Raw genomic sequence first — 22,553 nt, forward strand, 5'->3', positions numbered from 1 at the left:
TCTTTAATTGACGATATCGATAAGTGAAGAAAGTGAAGACAAGGATGAATCTGAAGCTTTGCCAGTTTGTACAATATCAAAAGCTACAGCAACACTGGACAAAATTAAGTGTTGAGTGTTGAGATTTGAACATGTTGAGGTAATGATGAATGTATTAAATTAAATGGACAGTACAATATAAAAATTAGCAAAAAATAAGCACTAACTACTGGTCTGTTTCTCAAACCTTTGAAAACATTACAACACACTGGATGTTATTGTCCCGGGTGTGTCAAAATGAATATCGGGCTTTTTCGGTTTTGCAGTATTTATTACATTTAACTTAGAATTATGAAAGATCAATTCAAACAATTTTGTTTGTATACATGTGCACATCTGTATGCAACTGAAGAATGTGTTAAATGAGTGAGACAGCCTTTTACGCATAACGTGAAGTGGTGGTTGTTGGGATGTTTAAGGGGGACTAAACAGCAAATGTCATCAGCCCCCCACATAACGTGAAGAAATCAGTCTGGAAGGCAAGTTCAAATTAATAATTATAGTGACATCTATGTATATATGTGGAGACGTAAGGAGACAACTATGTCCTCATTGTTTGTGGTTTACAAGTTCTGAAGCATACAGCTATGGTTTACATAGCAACTTTGCAAACAAAATGTTGCAGCATGCCAAAGATTTTCTGGATCACATCATCTTCAGCAATGAGTTGACATTTCATCTAAACGTTAATGTGAATGTACACATTTGGAGGTCAACAAATCCCCACAAAACGGAACAGCTGCTTTGAGACTTCCCTAAATTGAATGTTCATTTTTTTTATTTTGCTACATATCCCAGCAGAAAGTTGATGGGCCTTACTTTTTTGCTGAAGCAACTGTAACCATTTCATATCTCTATGTATTACTACTATGGCTCCTTCAGTTTGAAGAATCTGAACCTCAGAAGTTTATTTAGCAGCAAGAGGGTGTACCATCTCACAGGCACATCTCAGCATGCAACTGGTTGAATGACGTTCTACCCTACTACTGGGTTGGCCACAAGGGGCTGGATGACAGAGCTCCCTTCACACGGCCTCAACATTTACCCAATATGATGGCACGCGATCTTTTCATCCTAGTGTTCATCGAGGATCACGTCTCTGCTACCAGCTGATCTACCAACTTAAGAAACAGGATTGAAGCAGTTGTTGCAACTATTTCTCTTACGATGATTACTCCAGACACAATGATCGAGGTTTGGGATGAACTCACCTATCGACTATATTTTTCACACGAAAAATTGTTACCAGATTAGGTATTTTTTGGTAGTACACTTTCCCACTTACCAAGTTAAAAATCTGCTAATGATATTCCACTGTAATTAGAATTTTGTGTGGATGAAACGTCATCTCTGCCTCTCTCTAGGCAATTAGGCATGTTCACTACTGCCTCATATTACATTTTTGCTGATGAAATCTGGAGGGCTACTGAACAATGGCATCTATCAATGTATTCTCTGAAGTGCGACATCAAATGTTATGTAGATGTCATCTGTGTTGTTTCCAAATGGTTCATGTTCTTCAACAATATCTTATTTATTTACTGTGGGCTGTAGTTTATACCATGTCATACAATAGACCACTACAGGACTAAGGGCGATAACAAGTGTACCGAAGATCACGTAGCTGCTGTTCTGCTTTGCTCTTATATTTTAGTGGTAGTTGTTGTGACGGAGACTTCCAGCACATCCTTTAAGGACTATATTCCGAGTTGGTGAGGTCAACAAATGTGTCATTACTTTTTTTTTATACTTTGAACATTCCACAGTTACTATTACATCCCTGGTAAAAACACGCTTTTTTACTGTGGTCTGAGAAGTACAAGTTTTTAATATGTTCCAAGGCATTAATAATAACATCCACAAGCCTCTCTTCCCATGGTGGTCACATTAGTTTGTCAGTTTTTGTTTCATTTAAGTGATCATGTTATCAGTAATCTCATACACTGGTTGTTTCTCAAAACTTATTTCCACCACATTAATGTTGTTATGGGTCTCTTAGCAAGATACACATTTTTTTCTAGTTTTTGTCTGCTGTTCACTGCAGTAGAAGAGAAATATTTGCCAATACAATGCTAGGAGAAAATGGTTTGCCCTTGCTCTAGTGACTCACAGAAAGGATTGAAATGTACAGCTATACAACTCTTCACCATCTGTCTACATCCATACTCTGCAAATCACCATGAGATCATGATGCAGGGTACATCCTATTGTACCAGTTATTAGGGCTTCTTTCCACTCCATACACGTATGGAATGGAGGAAGAATGATTGAATGATGCTGTTTGTGCTATAATTCTTCTTTCTCGCACTCGTGATACCTGCACGAGCAATACATAGGGGATCGTAGTATATGCCTAGAGTAATCACTTGAAGCCAGTTCATGAAACTTTGTTAATAGACTTTCTCCGGATAGTTTACACCTGTCTTCAAGAGTCTTGCCATTTTAGTTCCTTCAGTATCTCTCCGTCACTATCCTCTGGATTAAACAAACCTGTGACCATTCGTGCTCCCCTTCTCTGTAATGTTCAATATCCCCTGTTACTGGTATCAATGTTCTAGAACCGGTCGAACGAGTAGTTTCTAAGCCATCTCTTTTGTAGACTGACTGCACTTTCCCAGTATTCTATCAATAAACAAAAGTCTACCAACTGCTTTATCCGAAACTGAGTGTATGTGATCATTCCATTTCATAACCCTAGAAAGTGTTACATCCACATATTTGCACGTTGCCCGATTACGACAGTAATTCACTGATATAAATATTTTTTTTTTCCTTTCGTGAAGTGCACAATTTTACGTTTCTGAACATTTACAGCAAGTTGCCAATCTCTGCAACACTTTACAATCTTATCAAGAGCTGACTGAATATTTACACACCCTCTTGCAGGCAGTGCATCATAGATAACTACATCACCTGCGAAAGTCTGAGGTAAGTATTAATACTGTCTGCAAGCTCATTAATATACAATACGAACAGTAACGGACTTGACACCCTTCCCTGGCACAACCACGAAGTTACTTCTACATCCAACAATGACTATCCATAAAAGATAACATGCTCAGTCCTCCCTGCCGAAAAGTACTCAATCCAGTGGCAAATTTCTCTTAAATATAGAGTGTTACAGCCATGAGCATTAGTTACCTGTCAGACTGGACGTGGTGAGTTGATGTCAGTCAGAAACGCCTTAGGTGACAAGGTGACAAAGACGCAATAATTGACACCTCACCAATTTTGAACGAGATCAAATTATATGTCTACTAGAAGCTGGATGTTCCTTCTATAATACTGCAGAAAAGACTTGGCAGTAACGCAGCCACTGTAAACAATTGTTAGCAGTGGTGGTCACAAGAATGTACGTTCACAAGAAGACTGGGGTCTCGGCGGACACCTGCCACTACTGAGAGGGAAGACAACTGAGTTTGGCGTACTGCTGTGGCACATCGTATTACATCTGCAGCAGCAAGGGGCAGCAGTTGGCATCCCAGTTACACAATGAACTGTTACAAATCAGTTACTTCAAGGACAGCTCCAAGACAGGTGCCCTGTAAAATTCATTTCACTGACTCCAAACCACTGCCATTTGTGACTTCAGTGATGTCCAGCAAGAGCTCATTGGAGGTCAGGGTGGAGGTCTGTCGCGTTTTCTGATGAAGGCTGCTCCTGTCTCTGTGCCAGTGATGACCTTGTCTCTGTTAGGAGAGTGCCAATTGAGGGCCCACAACCAACCTGTCTGCATGCTGGACCTACAACCGGAGTTATGATCTAGGGTGCGATTACATATGACAACACGAGCGCTCTCGTGCTTACTCCACGCACTGTGACTGCAAATTCGTACAAAAACCTGGTGATTCAACCTGTTGTACAGCCATTCACAAGCAGCATTCCAGGGGGCATTTGCCAACAGGATAACGTTCGCCCACATACCACTGTCGTAACCCGACGTGCTCCACCGTGTGTTGACATATTGCCTCGGCCTGCTCAATCACATCTGTCTCCAATGGAGCACATACAGGATATCATCGGTCGACAACTCCAGCATCAGCCACAAACAGCATCAACCGTCCCTGTATTGACCAACAAGTGCAACTGGCACGTAACTCCATCATCCCACAAACTGACATCTGACTCTGTGTGTGTGTGTGTGTGTGTGTGTGTGTGTGTGTGTGTGTGTGTGTGTGTATATAATTCCGATGAGAGCCTTTCCGGCCAAAAGCGAAGCTAACTTATTTGATAATCTGTATGTTATGCCTATCTGCAACTCTGCATCTACGCTGTATGATCAGTAGCAATCTATCCTTTCCGTAATATTATGATCATTCCACTCTGGATTTGCCATTGTTTTATTATTGTTAAACAATTAGAACAACCGACAATGTTGAACACACAGTACATCAAGCACTGCAAAAGAGTAGTGGATTAACAACCAAAACTAAAAAAATTACGTAACTATCTTTCATTCCCTTCACGTCACAGAATTGGTGGGCAACTGACAAAGTGACCATTGAGGAGCCCATTACTGAACCGTGAAACGAAGTGAAAACAGGGCAGCTGATCATAAACAGAGAAAACTGGGCAGTCAAAATATATAAACAAGAACGACAAATAAATCAGATGGAACAGTTTTCTAGAAAGCAACCTACAATCAGTAGGAAATGCATCTAGAAACTATTTCAGTAATTGTTTGTAAAAATCTAACAAGTATCATTTCAACTTCACGAAATAATGTCATACATTGTTTCCATCCACCTGTTTAGAAGTATCGAGTAACGAGAGTCAAACAGGTTGAAAAACACTAAATAAAGCCTCCATAAATGTAAGGCATTTCAAATACTCAATGAAACTGTCATCTGCCTTTACTGCGAAGCCACTGATGAATGTGATTAACACATCCATAGCAGGCAGTTTTTCCTGGGAGTTTAAAAACTGCAAGGATATTGTGAAACTCCACAAGGGTCTGTCCAAGCTCTAACCTAAAAGTGTACTTTAGTAACACCTCTCCCAAGTAGTATGAGAAAGTTAGGGTGGCAGATCATCTGATTAATATGGCCCAAAATAATGATGTTTTCATTCCAATTGAAAGAGAAATATTAAGTGAACTTAACTTACCAAAACTGGATGTCAACCTCATCCAAGGACATAACAATATTGTGAACCTATCCAAATTATTGGAGAGAGAAACACAAACACACAAACACACACACACACACACACACACACACACACACACACACACACACACACAGTGGTATGCCAACGTTAAGAACAAATGTAATTTTCAAGTGATGTGTCACTGGCAAGTAATATAGCAAGATGAAACTTTGAATATACATCGAAAGAACTGCTCCGTGATAGTACAAAAGGTAACTGAAAGCAACATGCTACGAGATGAACAGAAATGACACTTTTATTCAAAGGCAAAAATTACACTCAAGCCACAACAATTTACAACAGTCACCTGGACATGGATCTTAACGCTTTAGCCACTTGAATATATGCATGGAATTCTTTCCAGAATATTTTGTGGGCCCTGCTGTTTTATCACATCACATATAATTTCTGTATTTTTGCATGTCAGAAGTCGCAACTGTCCCCCTCTGTTGCTCTGGGACAATGTTGAAAGTAACACATTCCTTGAGTGCACTGTCGCAGGCAACAAAAGCTGGTGCTGCCACAGGGAACTGGAGTCTAAAATGTTGACTATGGAATGGTGTCGTCCACTGTCCCCTCACCCCAACAAGTTCAAGAGAAAGCCATCTGCTGAAGAAGTGATGCTCATCCTGTTCTTTGATTACCAGAGCCCACTGCTTATTGATTTCAAGGAACCTGGTGCCTCCATCACTGGAGAGCGGTTCTGTACTACAGTAGAGAAATTACTAAATACAATTAAGGCGAAAATTGCAACACGAGGCACTGTTGCCTCTTAACCCATATCCCCACGTCGCAAATGTCGTAAAGCAGAAGTTACACCAACTCGAGTGGAACACAATTGAGCACCCGTCCAATAGTCCTGACCTCTCCCCATGCAATCATCACACCTTCAGCCCTTAAAAAAACTGTGAAGCATCGACAACCCCTGTCAGGTGAAGATGTGCAGCAAGCAGTTACACACTTCTTCATGCACCCGGAAATGGTGTTTTACTGAATAGGTTTCTCCAGCCCGGTATGTCGGTGGGATGACTGCCTCAGTGCTCGTGGCAATTTCATCCAACTGGCACGTGATTCTGGATTGTACAGCCTTCAAATGGAAACTTTGCGATCCTCCCTCTTACACAGTATGTATACTAACTGCAGTACCGTAGGTTATCAATACGGCCAGAGCTGGCGGCTGTAAGATTCCTGTGGGCACCACAAGCAGTGCTTTTCATCACCATGCCAATGAAGAACCTTCACGTCGCCAACCAACGGAGACCACCCAGATGGTGCCATCTGAGCACCAGACTACTTCTACCTTTTGTTCCGTGCTTCTAATGAAAGTTCCGTGTTGGTAGTTGGTGACAAACATTACTTCAATGTTGTTGATAGTTAACTTCACTGGCAAACATTCAGTGCACTTGGGTGCCGCTCATGTCATACCTTTGCTTATAGCTAGCCACGATCACTCACAAGTTGCCAACAATGCAGCACTTGTTCTGCAGTAAGTTGGCTACAACATATTTATTTATGTCTACTAATCTTTTGCTCATCCATCCAGATTCCTACGGCGACATATCTTCGGCCCACCTTCCCCATATTTGTCACAGGCGTAACAGTTGCCGAAGCGCAATATTGGCGACAAACTCTGTCAAACCTACGACACCCTGTCATTTTCCTCCCTTTGTCGCCTAATTTTTACCAGTTTCTGGACATTTTTGTTTGTGTTTCTACCACTTGTGCTTGTGGACACTTCTGACTCAGATTCACACTTGCCACTTTTTTGAGTTTGCTTATTTGTGCTGCCACATATTAATTCAGCTTTAGTATTTTTGCTTTGCTAAGGCTAAACCACCACCCCAAGCCCCACGCACAGCCGCCTCGCAATTAGCGGCACCACAATTTCGAGTGTCTTTGGCTCCGACGCTCGATCTAATGTGGCTTCTTCAGTTACAGTCACAACAAATGACACAGAGTATTGAGATGCTGAGGGCTTCATTCAAATGCAGATGGCAGCCAATGAGACTAGCATTAAGACACCACAACTATGGTAGCACCACAATTTATGCAGCCATCATTAGTGCCTCTGTTTCACCCATTTGAAGGGAAAAAAAAAGAGGACTGGGCTGAGTACTTGGCTCAGTCTGAAGCTCACCTACCTGCACAGCAAATACCAATTATTGTTAAATGATCCTTTTTCTTACCAACAGCCAGTGTGTCAGTCTATCGAGTATGCTCCGAGGCAATACCCACTTCACAGCGAGAACTTGTGAACTATGAAGGTTTAATACAGGTTCTGATTGACTATTGTGCTGAGAAAGTTCAGGAGGTTGCTGCAAGGTCCAAGTTTTCAGACTAAGCAAGCAGTCAGGACAGACAGACAGCGGGCGACAGACTTCCAAGGACTCAGACAGTCACATAAACAGCCAGGCCAGCAAAGTACTGGTATGAAGTCTTGCCTGCACTGCTTCTCAGCTCATAAGCATTGCTTCTACCTGCCACGAAATGCACCTTGTTTTTCAGGTGGCAAGAACGGACATGTTCAAGCGGTGTGCTCACAGAAAGAGAAACCTCCCTCTTCTGATATACACCCACAGAAATCAAATTTTGTTGTACATGTTGTGCACTCTGAACCAAACAGAACTTCTAGTGTAGAAGAGAAGAGTGGTAGTTTACAAATCATGAAATCAGTGGCATTTTCTTTAGCACAATGCAGCTCTTTGTGGACCCTGTAATAGGTGGCTGCACTATTCAGTTGCAATTAGCTACGAGTGTCTCAGTTTCTTTCCTCAGTCGCAATACTTATGATTATCTTGCCAAGTCCAAGCTGCACAAATCATACATTGCACTTACACCATATAACGGACATGATATTCCAGTGCTAGGTACTTGCAGCCTTCCTTCCACATACAAGAATTTGCAAAAGCCTGAAATTTCAGGCAAATATGTCTGACCATGATTTGTTTGGATTGTGTGTGTGTGTTACAAATGTGTTGTCTGTTGCTAATTTTGATTTGAAGGACAGTGTTGGTCAGTTGTGTGCTGAATTCAAAGATTTGTCCCCTGGTGGCTTAGGCAAAGCTTCTAATTCTGCTGTGCATGTTACCACTATAGACAATGCACAGCCTCACTTCTTCAGGTCTCACGCTATACTACACGTGCTCTGGGAACAGGCTGCTTGGAACTTTCACTGTGGCATCCATCACGGCCAGTCAGTGGGCATCTCCATTAGTACTTGGTCCAGAAGCCTTCAGGCAAATTGTGTATTTGTGCAGACTAAGGCAACATTGAACCCCTGAATAGTTCTAAAAACCTTTACGGAAACTGAAGAATAACAAGGCTCCCGGCACTGATAGCATTCCAGCAGTATTGTTAAAATGTGGAAGAGCGACGTTAGAGCAGTCTCTGTTTGAACTTATCACTTTTGTACGGGAACAGGAAAGGGTACCAGATGAATGGAATGAAGGAATGTTATGTCCCATACATAAAAAGGGCAACAGAATGGAGTGTAGTAACCACCGTGGGATCACCCTCCTGAACCTGGGTTACAAGGTATTAGCAGAGTTTAACGAGGAAGGTCAACAATAGGCCAGATTTTCAACCTGCCGTAAATTTTGGAGGAAACTCTCAAATATCACCTCTTTATTGACTAAGGCTGCATATGACAGCATCAATAGAAACCAGTTGTTTCATGCATTACAGGAGATGGGGAAACATGGAAACCTCCTGAGAATGGTTAAAATAATTATGTCTGATGCAAGAATCTGCATTTGAGTTTGAGGAAATTACCCAGACCCCCTGGAAATTAAAAAAAAAAAGTGGGCTACAGCAAGAAGACGTCTTAGCATGCTTATTATTTAATGTAGCACTCAAGAAGGTGGTTAGGGAAGCAGGCCTACAGACCAGAGGCACCATCTTCTACAGCACACATTTTAGCACATGCAGATGACAGACTTCATAGCACTGACAGATCCAGCCAGCACTGAAAGAAGTTTTTACAGCCCTAGTCAAACAAATAAGAATATGGGTCTTGCGATAAATGAAGATAAAACTAAATACATGGCCCCTGGAAAAGCGTATCAACCCAATATGCAGTCAACTTTCAGTGTGAATGGATACACATTTGAAAGAGTTGATAGCTTCAATTATCTTGGTTCCACAGTCACCTGTTTTAATGAACCTCTGCTGAAATTAATATTAGGCTCATATCACCAAATAAGTCACATTTTGCCTCGAGTAATTTATTCGAGTCAAGACTCCTCAGCTGCCCAACAAAATTCACTATTTATAAAACCGTTCCCACTTACACTTCGGAAACATGGGCCTCGACAGAAACCAAGGCAAGGCTTCTCGACGAATTTTAGAGGAAAGTTTTGAGGAGAATAATTGGCCCTGTGTGTGATGTAGAACAATGGACAAAAAGGTACAGTACAGAATTGTACACTATATATGCTGATACTCATGTAACAAAAATCATACGATCAAGAAGGATAACACGAGCTATACTGAGTCACATGACTGTCTGTCAGTTTCCATTAGACGACCAGAAGGTCGCCCAGGCAATGACAGCGGATCCTGACATGTAGATTCTGTTGCACTACATCCACGATGGTTGGTCACTCACTGTGAAACAAATTGTTAGCTTGAGGTTTGTCAAGACTTTGCATATAGGCACGACTTGCCTGTGCTACAAAGTGTCATACTGCTGTTACTGAATCTGAAGTTTTGTGTGGCAATTCCACAGGATCTCCAGAAACATGTTCTTAGTCTGCTTCATCAAGGTCACTCAGACATGGTCCTCACCAAGCAATTAGTTCACCAATAAGGTACACAGTTTGGCACAGACTCCCAAATAGAGCAGATAATGATTCAGTGCCTTACTTGTGCCGAACACAAGGCGGGCCATTCACAATGGCTCTTCGATTGACCGAAGCCTGAAGTACCTCGCCAGCACTTGCATTTGGATTTTGCCGGACACTACCAGAACACTCATTGGCCGACTGTCTCTGAAATGTACAGCAAGTTTCTTCCCTTTTATGGTTCCCACACACTCTACGACGATGCTTTACAATCTTCAAGCCTTGCATTCCATATTTTGCCTTGAAGGTCTACCAGCATTGCTTGTGACTGACAACAGACCACCATTTGTGTCCACAGAATTCGATGACTTCTGTACAGCCAATGGGATTTATCGCATCCCAAGTGCAGCAGTCCAATGGAGAAGCAGAATGCTTTGTTTGAACTTTTAAGCAGAAGATGGATAAACTATGCACCTGCCACATGCGGCACCTACCTTTGCTTCTGTTCTTCTCGTTCTACCACTTCTAGCCTCGCAACAGCACATCACCAGCAGAGTTGCTTCACAGACGGTGACACCACTCCTCGCTCTAGTAAGCGGCCTGCACCTGCTCCACTCACTAAGGCAATGTATAAACGCAATGAACTTTTTTTTTCTAATTTTTTTTCAGATCACACAGTGGTCAGAAGTGCTGGGTACAAGATATTGTCATAATGTTGCTTGGCAAATTGCATATTTTGACAGAAGGTCCATGCAAATTGCGGTGGGAGCATGTGAATCAACTTCACACCGGTAAATTGGGTTATTCTGTAACTGATACTCTGTTCTCAGGTTTGTGGTCTGCCCAGGTAATGCAGTTTGCATACCCTTCAGCTTCTTGGGGCTCTGGGATGAAATGAGACGAGAACTTATTAGGTATCTTGGCGATGAACAGACCTGAACTTTTTGAAGAAGTTCATCTACAAGAAGGTATTAGTGACCATAATGTGGCTGTGGCTTCTATGTCAGTGGAAGTTGCAAGAAAACCAAAGAAATAGTTTAGAGTTTTCTTGTTTGGAAAAGCAAATAAGAGTGTCATTAATGAAGATATTCGTAGTCAGCTCCAAGCATTCACCATGGGACAAAAAGATATTGAGCATCTCTGGTTGGAATTTAAAGGTATTGTCCACCACGTGCTAGGAAATATGTGCCTAGCAAAAATATAGGGCAGGGAAAGGATCCATCTTGGGGTTCAACAAACATATTAGGAAGTTGCTGGGAAAGCACAGAATTTTGCACAGTTGTTTCAAACATAGTCACTGCCCTGCTGAAAAACAGAAATTATGCGAAATGAAAGCAGCTGTCAAAAGGTCAAGGAGAGATTCTTTTAACGAATTTGAAAGCAATATTATACCTGCAGGTTCTAAAAATAACCCCCAAAAATTTTGGCCGCACATAAAATCTATGAACGCTATAAATAATTCAATACCTTCTCTGGCTGACAGTACGGGTAATGTAATAGATGATGATAAACTGCAGGTTGAAATTCTAAACCTAGCTTTTAAAAACTCACTTATGGTACAGGACTGCAGTACCATTCCCCTTTCATTTATCGAACAAATGCAAGGATGGCTGACAGTGTTTAGTGTATCTGGGATTGTGAAACAGTTAAGATCCTTAGATACCAGGAACGCATCTGGTCCAGACAGTATCCCTGTAATATTTTATGTTGACTACGCTACAAATATAGCACCATTCTTATCCGTCATCTACCAGAAATCAATGGAACAGTGGAAAGTTCCACGGCTGGAAGAAGGCCCAGCTCACAGCAATTTACAAAAAGGGTAGAAAATCGTATGCACATAATTACCAGCCAATTTCACGGACATCAATTTGTTGTACCATCGTGGAACATATTTTGTGTTCAGATATAAAGACCTTTCTAGACTGAGAAGCTCATCTGCAGAAACCAGCACTGTTTTAGGGAACAGTGGTTATGCGAGACACAGCTGGCCCCCTCTGTGCATTATATACCCCAACTTTCGAAAGGCGTTCAACTCAGTTCCCCACTGTCGCTTGCTCCTAGAAGTGCACGCTTACAGTCTCTCTGACAACATGTGCGGTTGTATAGAAAGTTTTCTAATAGACAGAAAGCAGTATGTCGTCCTGAATGTGGAGACTTCAACAGAAACAAGGCTAACATCAGGTGTGGCCCAGGGCAGTGTAATAGTTCCGCTGCTTTTTACGATTTACATAAACGATCTGGTTGAGCGTACTGACAGCGCCATTTGACTTTGCCGATGATTCTGTAGTCTACAGAAAAGTAATATCACACAAAAATTGTGAACAAATCAATGAGGATTTGCAGAAAATAAACATGTGGCGTAATGAATGGCACTTATCTCTCAATATTAGTATGTGTTACCTACTGCGCATAACAAAGCAAAAATTCACATTAATGTACGAGTACAAAATAAATATCCAGTCTTTGGAAGTGGTAACATACGTCAAGTATCTGGCTGTGACTATACGAAATGATCTCAAACGGAACGATTAGATTACACAAGTAACAGGTAAGGCGAACTCTAGATTGGGGTTTATTGGTAGAATCCTGAAGTGATACAGTCCTTCAACAAAGGAAATTGCTTACAATACTTTTGTTCATCCAGTCATAGACTATTGTCCATCTGTGTGGGCCCCTTACCAGTTGTGTCTGATTCAAGAGATTGAGAAAGTCCAAAGAAAAACACCAAGGTTTGTGACTGGTGCATTTAGCCATCGCAAGAGCGTTTCAAATCTCATAGAAAGTTTGAAGTGGGACACACTTGCAGATAGACGATGCGCTAAACAGAAGGGGCTGCCCACTAAATTCCAAAATCCGGTTTTCGCCAAGGATGTAGAGCATATATTATTACCAACTACTTTCATATCACACAATGATCACCATTCAAAGATAAGGGAAATCAGAGCTCGTACTGAGGCATTCAGACAGTCTTTTATCCCCTCGCGAGATCCGCGAGTTGAACGGAGGGGGCGATATGATTTCGGCGCGAATAGTGCCCTCCGCCACACACCGCTTGGTGGCTAGCAGGGACAGCAGATGTCCACAGGTGTCCATTTCCCTTCATTATGCAGCTATCCACGGGGCTCTCGCACCACTTCAAGATGTCGCTGTAGTCATCAACAGAAGACCTCGCACTGTCGCTAAGTGCAGAGCAGTGCCCTCTGCCTTATTTCTTAGCTGACATTCTGGGATAGTCATAAAACAAACACCGGGAAGCAGACATGAGCTCTGGCACCAGCCACAGCTTCAGCTCCTGTTTCCTCATCTCTTCCTGCTATCCTCCCCCCCCCCCCCCCCCCCCACCCGCCCTCAGTTGCTGACGTGTGCAACAATAATAACCAGGAAATGTCAGTAAGAATGGAATACCAAGAATGAAGCACTCCTCTTAGAGAAGGAATGTAGTCTTTTGTCCCTATTGTTCGATCTATATACAGAACAAACAGGGATGGTAAAGAAAGAAAGGTTCCAAGATGGGTTGAAATCCAGGGTCAAGAATATCAACGATAAGATTAGTTGATGACATTGTTATCCTCACAGAAAGTGAAGTGAAGTGAAGTAGTGCACGATCTGTTGAGTGGAATGATTAACCTAATGAGCAAAGGACTGATAAGAAATAATGTTGTCCACAGAATCACCTACAGACATTCATCCAGAACCTCAACACCTTCTCCCCATTTACTTCACTGTTCCTTCTCCATCCAACAAGCCACCATTCTTGACCTTTACCACCACCTCAAGGATGGCCACATTGGTACCTCCATCAACATCTGAAGTACCAAGAATACATCCGCTTCAGCAGCTGCCACCCATTCCACACCATTCTAAATTACATTCCGCACCTTTTCCAGAAACAGATCTCCCAGGCCTGATCCCGCCAGTCATCTCCCACAGCTCACAAATCCACAGTCTGGTCACAAAGGGGCTCTCCCCTCACGACTGGAGAAACTGAATCACATTCTCCACCAGGGTTTCGATTTCCCCTCGTTGTGTCGTGGAATGAGGAATGTCCTATCCACTATCCTCACAGTGGTATTCTGCCAACCACTGAATCTTCCTGTAGTGCCCCTGTAATAGACCCAGATGCAAGTCCTGTCCCATACATTCTTCCACTACCACCTGCTCCAGTCTCGTCACTGGGATCTCCTTCCCCATAAAAGGCAGAGCCACCTGTCACAGCAGCCGTGTGATCTACAAACTAAGCTACAACCACTGTGCTACATTCTAAAAACGCATGACAAGCTGTCTGTCTGGACGAATGGCCACCACCATACTGTTGTCAGGAGACAGCTGGACTACACATTTGTTGATCATGCTATCCGACAAAATGTGTTTCACTCTAAGGAATGCATCATGTAGATCCTTCCTACCGAGATAAACTTTTCTGAACTGGACGGGTGGGAGCTCTTCGTATGACACACTCTTCATTCCCGCGATCCCCCAGTCCTCAACCTTTGCTAGTCCGTGTCCTCCGCATGTTCATCCCTTCCCCTGACCCCAGTCCAGCACACAAACACCTTCTATCCTGCCAATGCACCAAACGGCCCTTTCCTCTTCTCTATTGTTCTCCACTCAGCCAAGCACTACCTACCAATGCACCGGTGATGGTCCAGCACACATGGACGGCGTCCACGATGGGCCTGGATGCTGCTACGGAGTCGCTGATACCCCCACATGTGGTGAGGGTAGCCAACAATTTAACTGTATGTGATGATGGTGCCAGACGCATCACGGACAGGTTGTGATGTATGTTGTTGCTGCCTCAATGCCACCTCCAGATGGCTCCCTCAAATTTTCTGCAAGGAAAAAAAAAAAAAAATGAATCCTGTATATATAAGATTTTTGGGAACAAGAGCTTTACACTACTATGAAATCTTATCAAGATATGACAATATTTATGCAGCTTCTTTCAGATGGTACTTTACTATAGATAACTGCATTATCTGCAAAATGTCTCAGGTTACTATTAATATTGTGCACAAGGTCAAAAACAACATGAACAGCAAGGGTCCCGACACTATCCTTGGGCATACCCAAAGTCACTTCTTTATCTGAAGATGACTCTCCATCCACGACAACATGTGTTCTCCCTACCAGAAAGTCCTCAATCCAATCAAGCTTCACTTGATGCCCCATATGACCATACTTTTAACAATAAGCATAGGTTTGGTACTGACTGTGAGCCAAATGCTTTTCAAAAACCAAGAAATGCTGCCTCTAAATCGCTGCCTCGATCAAAGCTTTCAGTATGTCATGTGAGAAAAGTGCGAGTTGGGCTTCACCTGATCAATGTTTTTGGAATCGATGCTGGTTGGCACCTAGGTGGTCTTCTGTTTGAGATACCTCATTATGTTTGAGCTCAGAATATGTTCTAAGATTACACAACAAATCTATGTCAAGGGTATTGGACAGTAATTTTATCTATCACTTCTACCACCCCTTTTTGACCAATAGATTATAGTTAGAAGGGGGACTAGCTCAGTATTGAATACGACAGGGATTCACATCGCCCTGGAGCTCTGTTCAGTTTTAACAATTTCAGGTTTTAACTGAACACTACTGACACCAACATTTATTTCACTGATCTTTCCAGAGATACAAGGGTTGAATTGAAGCAATTCTCCTGTGTTTTCCTTTGTAAAGGAACATTTGAGAACTGAGTTAAGCATTTCAGCTCCTGACGAAGGTTTCTCTGGTCTCCAGCCGGGTGGTAGCGTCGATATCTCACGACGTTTCGGGAAGTGTCACACTACCCATCTTCTGGTGAATTGTCGAGATTCGTGGGCTATTTATATGTGCGGTCACCCCCCTCTACTGAACCTCGGGTGGCTGCGGTGGACCAGCGGCGTGCGCGCGGTGGTGGGGATGGCGGTCGCCCTCGGTGGCCGCGTTCGGTTCTCGGTGTAAGCATTCTGTTTGCGTCAGCGGCGGTGGACATTGACGGGCGCGCTCCCGACGGAATGCCGCTATCGCCGGGCTCCATGCTGCGCTGAGTTGGTATCCCTCGTCTCTGTTGACCAGATTCTCGTGAATCATTATTTCTATGGATTTTTTTATCACTCTTTCCCAAAAGCCAGATGCTCGGCACAGTACCTTCGTGTTTTCGAAGTTGAAGGTGTGTTCTTCACTGATGCTGTGTTCTGCTAAGGCTGCCCATTGGGCAAACACAGCACTGCATATCTAAACGCTGCACAGAACATATCAGATGTTTGCGACTAGGCCACACAGAAAAATCAGCCATAGCAGAACACAGCATCAACGAAGAACACACCTTCAACTTCGAAAACACGAAGGTACTGTGCCGAGCATCTGGATTTTGGGAAAGCGTGATCAAAGAATCCATAGAAATAAGGATTCACAGGAATCTGGTCAACAGAGACGAGGGATACCAACTCGGCGCACCATGGAACCCGGCGATAGCAGCAATCTGTCGGGAGCGCGCCCGTCAATGTCCACTGCCGCTGATGCAAACAGAATGCTTACACCGAGAACCGAACGCAGCTGCCGGGGGCGACCGCCATCCCCACCACTGCGCGCACGCTGCTGGTCCACCGCAGCCACCCGAGGTTCAGTGGAGGGGGGTGACCGCACATATAAATAGCCCGCTCTCCACGAATCTTGACACTTCCCGAAACGTCGTGAGATATCAACGCAACCACCCGGCTGGAGACCTGAGAAACCTTCAATAGTTTACGCCGGGAAAGCCTACAGTCACGTTTCAGCTCCTGTTTCACTGCCCCCTATTTCATTTCCTGTCTCATTCGCTAGGGACTAGACACTAACTTTGGCGCCACTAACAGCCTTTACGTATGACCATAATTTCTTTGGGTTTTGTGAAACAGCATTTGACAGTATTCCACCACAGTAATCATTGCAAGCTTCACGTATTGCTCTCTCGATGGTCGAACATGTTTCATTTAGCATCTCTCTATTTATAGCACTATGCTTTGTTTTACACCTATTATGCAGTAATCACTGTTTCTTTAGAAGTTTCTTAACAGTGACTATCATGGATGTTTCCTCCCATTATGAACTGTTCTATTGGTTACACACCTATCCACTGTCTGGGTAACTATTCTTTTGAACTTTGGACATAGTTCCTCTACATGCTCCTGTCCTGTGTTGAAAGTTTCAAGTTTCTCACTGAGCTCTGACACTATTGATTTTATCTAGTTAACTGAACATATATCTCAGTTACATCAGGAGATGAGTGGGTGACAGAAGGTCCAATTATTTTATGCCAACCTCTGATACTGAGTCTTGCCCAAACAATCTCACATGCAGCTTCAAATTTCTATCTCAGTTGACTTGAGTTTCGCATTAGCCTATCCTTTCAATATACACTTAAATTTACCCAAATATCTCACTGATACCAATTTCAGGTTTCAGCCAACGTTCTGTACCGCACTATGTGAGCTTCACTATGTTTCAAGGGCACTTCTAACCAGCACTCTGTTGTGAATGCTTTGGCAGTTAACTACAAGGATTTTTATATTCTCAACTCTGGGGGTGGGAGTGGGAGGTGTTCTTTTGAAACTTACACTTATATTTCTGGCCTTGTACAGCGTCATTCTGTGAGCTGGATGGAGAGTTACCTCCTCTAAAAAGCTCTTGAGTGCAATCCACGCACAGTCAGATACCGAGGTAGCAGCCTCTGAAGTGTAGCGCACACTTGACCAATTTAGGAGGACCCTAAAGTTTTCAACATCCGTGTTTTAAGTCCCAGAAGTTTCAGAGCAATTTATCGGAGAAGTTTCTAATGAGTATTTCGATGCGTATTCATTATGTATGTTTATCACACTAGCTGCTACACAGCTGCACTCACATATAAGTAGTTTTGTTATGATGAGGGATGGTGAGTAAATAAACTGTTGAATGTGCAATATGTCAGCTACCCTATGTATCTGCCTGTTCGGTTAAGCATCCCGTGATGTGCATATGATAACAGTTCAAAAGTCAAATAATAAATAGCTCTGCAAAAGAGTAATTTTTGTTCCGTATTTCATGATATATTTATCAAATCAGTAAGCCTCTTATACTACACACTTCCTAAAGTTGCCTGTGTTCTTCCTCAGCTACCTCCACACCTAACTTCATCAACATTGGTTCAGCAGTTAAGTTATGAAAGATTAACATACTTCTGCATTTATGAGCATGGACAGAAACTAAAAAGAAATACACATCTGGGAGGTATCCACAATATAACTTTTATCGGAAATCGTAGTCTATATAGCAATTTTGCCTCTACTGATGTGGTTGCAAACTGAAAAGTTCATCCTAAATTCATTCTGACTATAAACCACAAACACCATTAGGAAGTAACCATATTGGCACTTACGTGAGAGCACAGAAGTCCATGAAGACACTTCTGAGATATGATCAGTTATCAGCAGTACACATTGTTACCACACATTTCTGTATTACGAGATTTTTTTCCCTCTAGCTTATTTGCATTGCTTCTGAACTATGAAATTGTGAGATCACAAAACACTATTTCCAACAAAATGCTCTTGTTCGCTGCTGACTGTCAACCTAAAAACCACAGAAAATTTTGAGAAACCCAATCTGGAATTACCAAACCATTTATTGACATGTAATTTGTGTTTGGTGATTGCTGAAAATTATAAAACAAATTACGTCCGTTATCAACAACTGTTTATGAAGCGATATAAAACTTAAGATGACCCATAAAAACATTTGGAGAAGTATATTAGACATTTCATATTAGCAGGTAATTTTAATTACTCTCTAAAAGTGTTGAGAAAATTTAGAATAAATATTTCATTCTGCAGTGTAGTGTGCAGTGTTATGAAACTTATTGGCATGTACGGGACCGGGACGCAAACCCAGAACCTCGCATTTTGAGAGCACTGCTCTTTCTGACTAAACTACCCAAGTGACTCACAACCTACCCTCGTAGCTTTACTTCCTACTTTCCAAACTTCACCCAAGTTCTGCATGTCTAGAGGAAACAACAGTCTGCAGTATACTTCCTTCCACAAGTGCTGTGTATGCAGGAGAACTACTGTGAAGCTTGTAAGGTAGGAAGCATACTTGCGAGGGTAAGTTGTGAGTCACGCCTGTATACACAGCTTATTCGGTATGAGAATTTCCCACAGAAGGCGAGGTTCTGGGTTCCTGTCCAGGTCTGGCTTGCAGTTTCAATCTGCCAAGGAGCTTCGGTGAGAAAATCAGTTCAGTAAGCTCACAAGGAAAAGAAAAGCAGTTAACAGAAGAACTAATATAGAGAACTTAGAGAAATGAAAATTTCACCACATACCCACCAAAATACATTGAATATAATCCTGATCCTTGAAAGCAAAAGATGATGTGGAATAATTGATACCTCCAACAAGATACTAAAAAGTTGTGGCCTTACTCCATGTAATGTTTTTGGGAACATATGTGGTACATCACTCATACAGAAAACTTTCCACAAGGGGTTAAAATATGCCTTTGTTGGACATCTGTTACTTTGAAGCTTTCAATACTGCTTTATAATGTACAGAACATTTGTGCTACCCATTCTCAGCTACTGCTCAAGTATTTGGAATTCCAACCAGGGAGGGTTAAAGGAGGACATTGAAGCAATTCAGGTGTGATTATTCTGTTACAGGTAGAGATACATTCGATCAAAGGCAAATATTACAGAAGTTCTGTGGTAACTGAAATAGTAAGTCCCAGTGTTTGCATGAAACACTTCTGAATATATTGGTATATCTTATCACATCGTGGGCTGAACCCAACCTTGGGTACTAATAAGTTCAATTGACCATGTGTCACAATACGAAAGGTAACAACAGATTTCAGTAAGTACACCTTATCGATGATAATTTTTCGAAATTTGTGAAAGTAAAGTACTAGGGTTTTCACCAACGTGTGTATATTGTGTGCAGAGTAATGTGGCCAGTATATTTGCAGTCAGTTGGTCAAGCGTGGGGAGAGCAGTAGTGGTTGGGGGTTGCGGGCTGGGAAATGTCTACTAGCACTATGAGACATCATTTGCTGGCACTGACAGGCGCACACCTTGCATTCTTTCTCAAAGAGTTTTACTGAAACTGTCTCGTAAAAAAAATCATTTTGCATTACTTATAGCCTTACGTGACAGCATAATGATGAGGTGCCCATCATTTCATTAATAGAGTTAATGTGATATTGTGCATTTAAGTAAAACACTGCACCAAATTTGAGAAGTTCGCAATGACAAATTGGGGTCTACAATTTTGAGTCTGATGCATATTACATCATACATTGCTATTATGAAATGTAGCCAACATATTGAATTCTTCACTAGATTTGAGAGGGCACCTGTCACCAAACTCAATAAAGCTAATTTTACGCAGGGCACTCATTTGCGAACTGGAACGTAATGAGATGACGTCCTTTTGAAACTGGCACTCCTACTTCCTCACTCTTGGGTTGTAGTATGCGAACTACAAATTTATGTTTCATCAATATATATGGGTCAACAGTCTTCATAGTACTTTTTTATTTTATTCAAATAGTCAACACGTTTCCTATGTATTTCTGAACATTCTACAAACACTTTCCTGTTACCTGCTGTTTTGCACCATATGGTAAATATTACGCATGTTAATTACATGATAATGTCTAAGTAATACATTGACATTAAAGAAACTGGCACACCTGAAGCCATGCTTGTGGGAGCAGGTACTGTAATGAAGAAATACATATTTATCCCTGTCATAGGAAAAGTGACTATTTGGGATACATGAAAATTGTGTCTCAGCTTGCGCACAACTTATCTGTTGAAACCACCTATATGTATGATTTTTCCCTCTTTATTCTGTCTGCAGGTTGCCGTTCACGATGGTACCAATGATGTGTGTCACTTTGGATCAGAATATCTCTGCTAACAGAACTGGTAAAGGCTGCCAGTCTTGCTTGCAAGATGAAGCAGAGCTAACCATTTACAGCATAGTCAACAGGACCAATTGCGCACCTCTGATACAGAGGCGTGTGGAGGGTCTGAATCAAGAGGCTCCGACAGTTCTGCAACTGTGTAGGCTGCAATTCCTCAACTTGCACCAAAGGGTGGTCGGGTTTCGGGTTCTGTTGAATAGGTCAGATGTCCACTATACGCAGGAGGCAGCTACGTGGGTAGCAGGGGCTGTGGGCTGTGGACTGGGTAGTTTTTTTAGGTCAGAGGGTCTCTGGAAAACACAAAAAGGGCTTCGGTCACAAAGGGTGCAGGCCGAACATAGGAAGAACGTAGATACAGGAACCGTCGGTGTAACAGTTGTAAACTGTCATAGCCATGTTGGGAAAGTACCAGAGCTCCAAGCATTAATAGAAAGCACTGATGCTCAAATTATAGGCACTGAAAGCTGGCTAAAGCCAGATATAAGCTCAACCAAAATTTTTGCGAAGAATCTAACGATGTTCCGAAATGATAGGCTGAACACGGTTGGCAGTGGTGTGTTCATTGCTGTTGGAAGTAGTTTATCTTGTCGCGAAATCTAAGTACATTGTTCCTGTGAGTTAGTATGGGCAGAGGTCGTTGTTGGCAACTGGAATAAAATAATAATTGGATCCTTCTACAGACCTCACAATTCAGACGATACAGTTGCTGAAAGGTTGAAAGAAAACTTGAATTTGATTTCAAACACATACCCGACTCATACAATAATAGTTGGTGGTGACTAATTTACCCTCAATATGTTGGCAAAAATACATGTTTAATTCCACTCCTTCGAAATTAACAACGTAAGTACAGACCAGATGTGGCTTGAATTCAAAGAAATAGTATTGGCAGCAATTGAGAGATTTATACCAAATAAGTTAACAAACGACAGAGCTGATCCTCTTCCTCCTCAGTACACGAAACAGGTTTGAACACTGTTGCAAGAACAACAAAACAAACATGCCAAATTTAAACAGACACAAAATCCCCAAGATTGGCGATCCTTTACAGAAGCTCAAAATTTAGTGCGGACTTAAACTGAGATGCTTATAACAGTTTCCAAAATGAAACTGTCTCGGAAACTGGCAGAAAATCCAAAGAAATTTTGGTTGTATGTGAAGTATGTTAGCGGCAAGAAACAATCGATGCCTTCTCTGCGCGATAGCAATGGAGATACTATCGTAGACAGTGCTGCCAAAGCAGACTTAATAAACACAGCCTTCCGAAATGTCTTCACAAAAGAAGACAAAGTAAATATTCCAGAATTCGAATAGGGAACAGCTGCCAACATGAGTAACGTAGAAGTAAATATCCTCGGAGTAGTGAAGCAACTTAAATCACTTAATAAAAGCAAGTCCTCTGGTCCAGACTGTATACCAATTAGGTTCCTTTCCGGGTATGCTGATGCATTAGCTCCATAGTTAACAATCATATACAACCGTTCGCTTGACGAAAGATCCGTACCCAAAGACTGGAAAGTTGTACAGGTCACACCAATATTCAAGAAAGGTAGTAGGAGTAATCCACTTAATTACAGGCCCACATCATTAACATGATAAGCAGCAGGATTCTAGAACAGATACTGTGTTCGAACACTATGAATTATCTCAATGAAAACAGTC

General features: G+C 42.1%; 1 long non-coding RNA gene across 1 annotated transcript in view; it reads right to left on the bottom strand.

The window, feature by feature from the left end:
• Positions 1-22,553, bottom strand: part of LOC124720266 — a 39,743-nt gene that overhangs the window by 562 nt on the left and 16,628 nt on the right. Inside the window, exon 2 of the long non-coding RNA XR_007006105.1 lies at positions 14,599-14,803. This is a non-coding gene — a long non-coding RNA (uncharacterized LOC124720266). The remainder of the gene's footprint in view (positions 1-14,598; positions 14,804-22,553) is intronic.

Source organism: Schistocerca piceifrons, chromosome 11, assembly GCF_021461385.2.
Source record: "Schistocerca piceifrons isolate TAMUIC-IGC-003096 chromosome 11, iqSchPice1.1, whole genome shotgun sequence".
NCBI lineage: Eukaryota > Metazoa > Arthropoda > Insecta > Orthoptera > Acrididae > Schistocerca > Schistocerca piceifrons.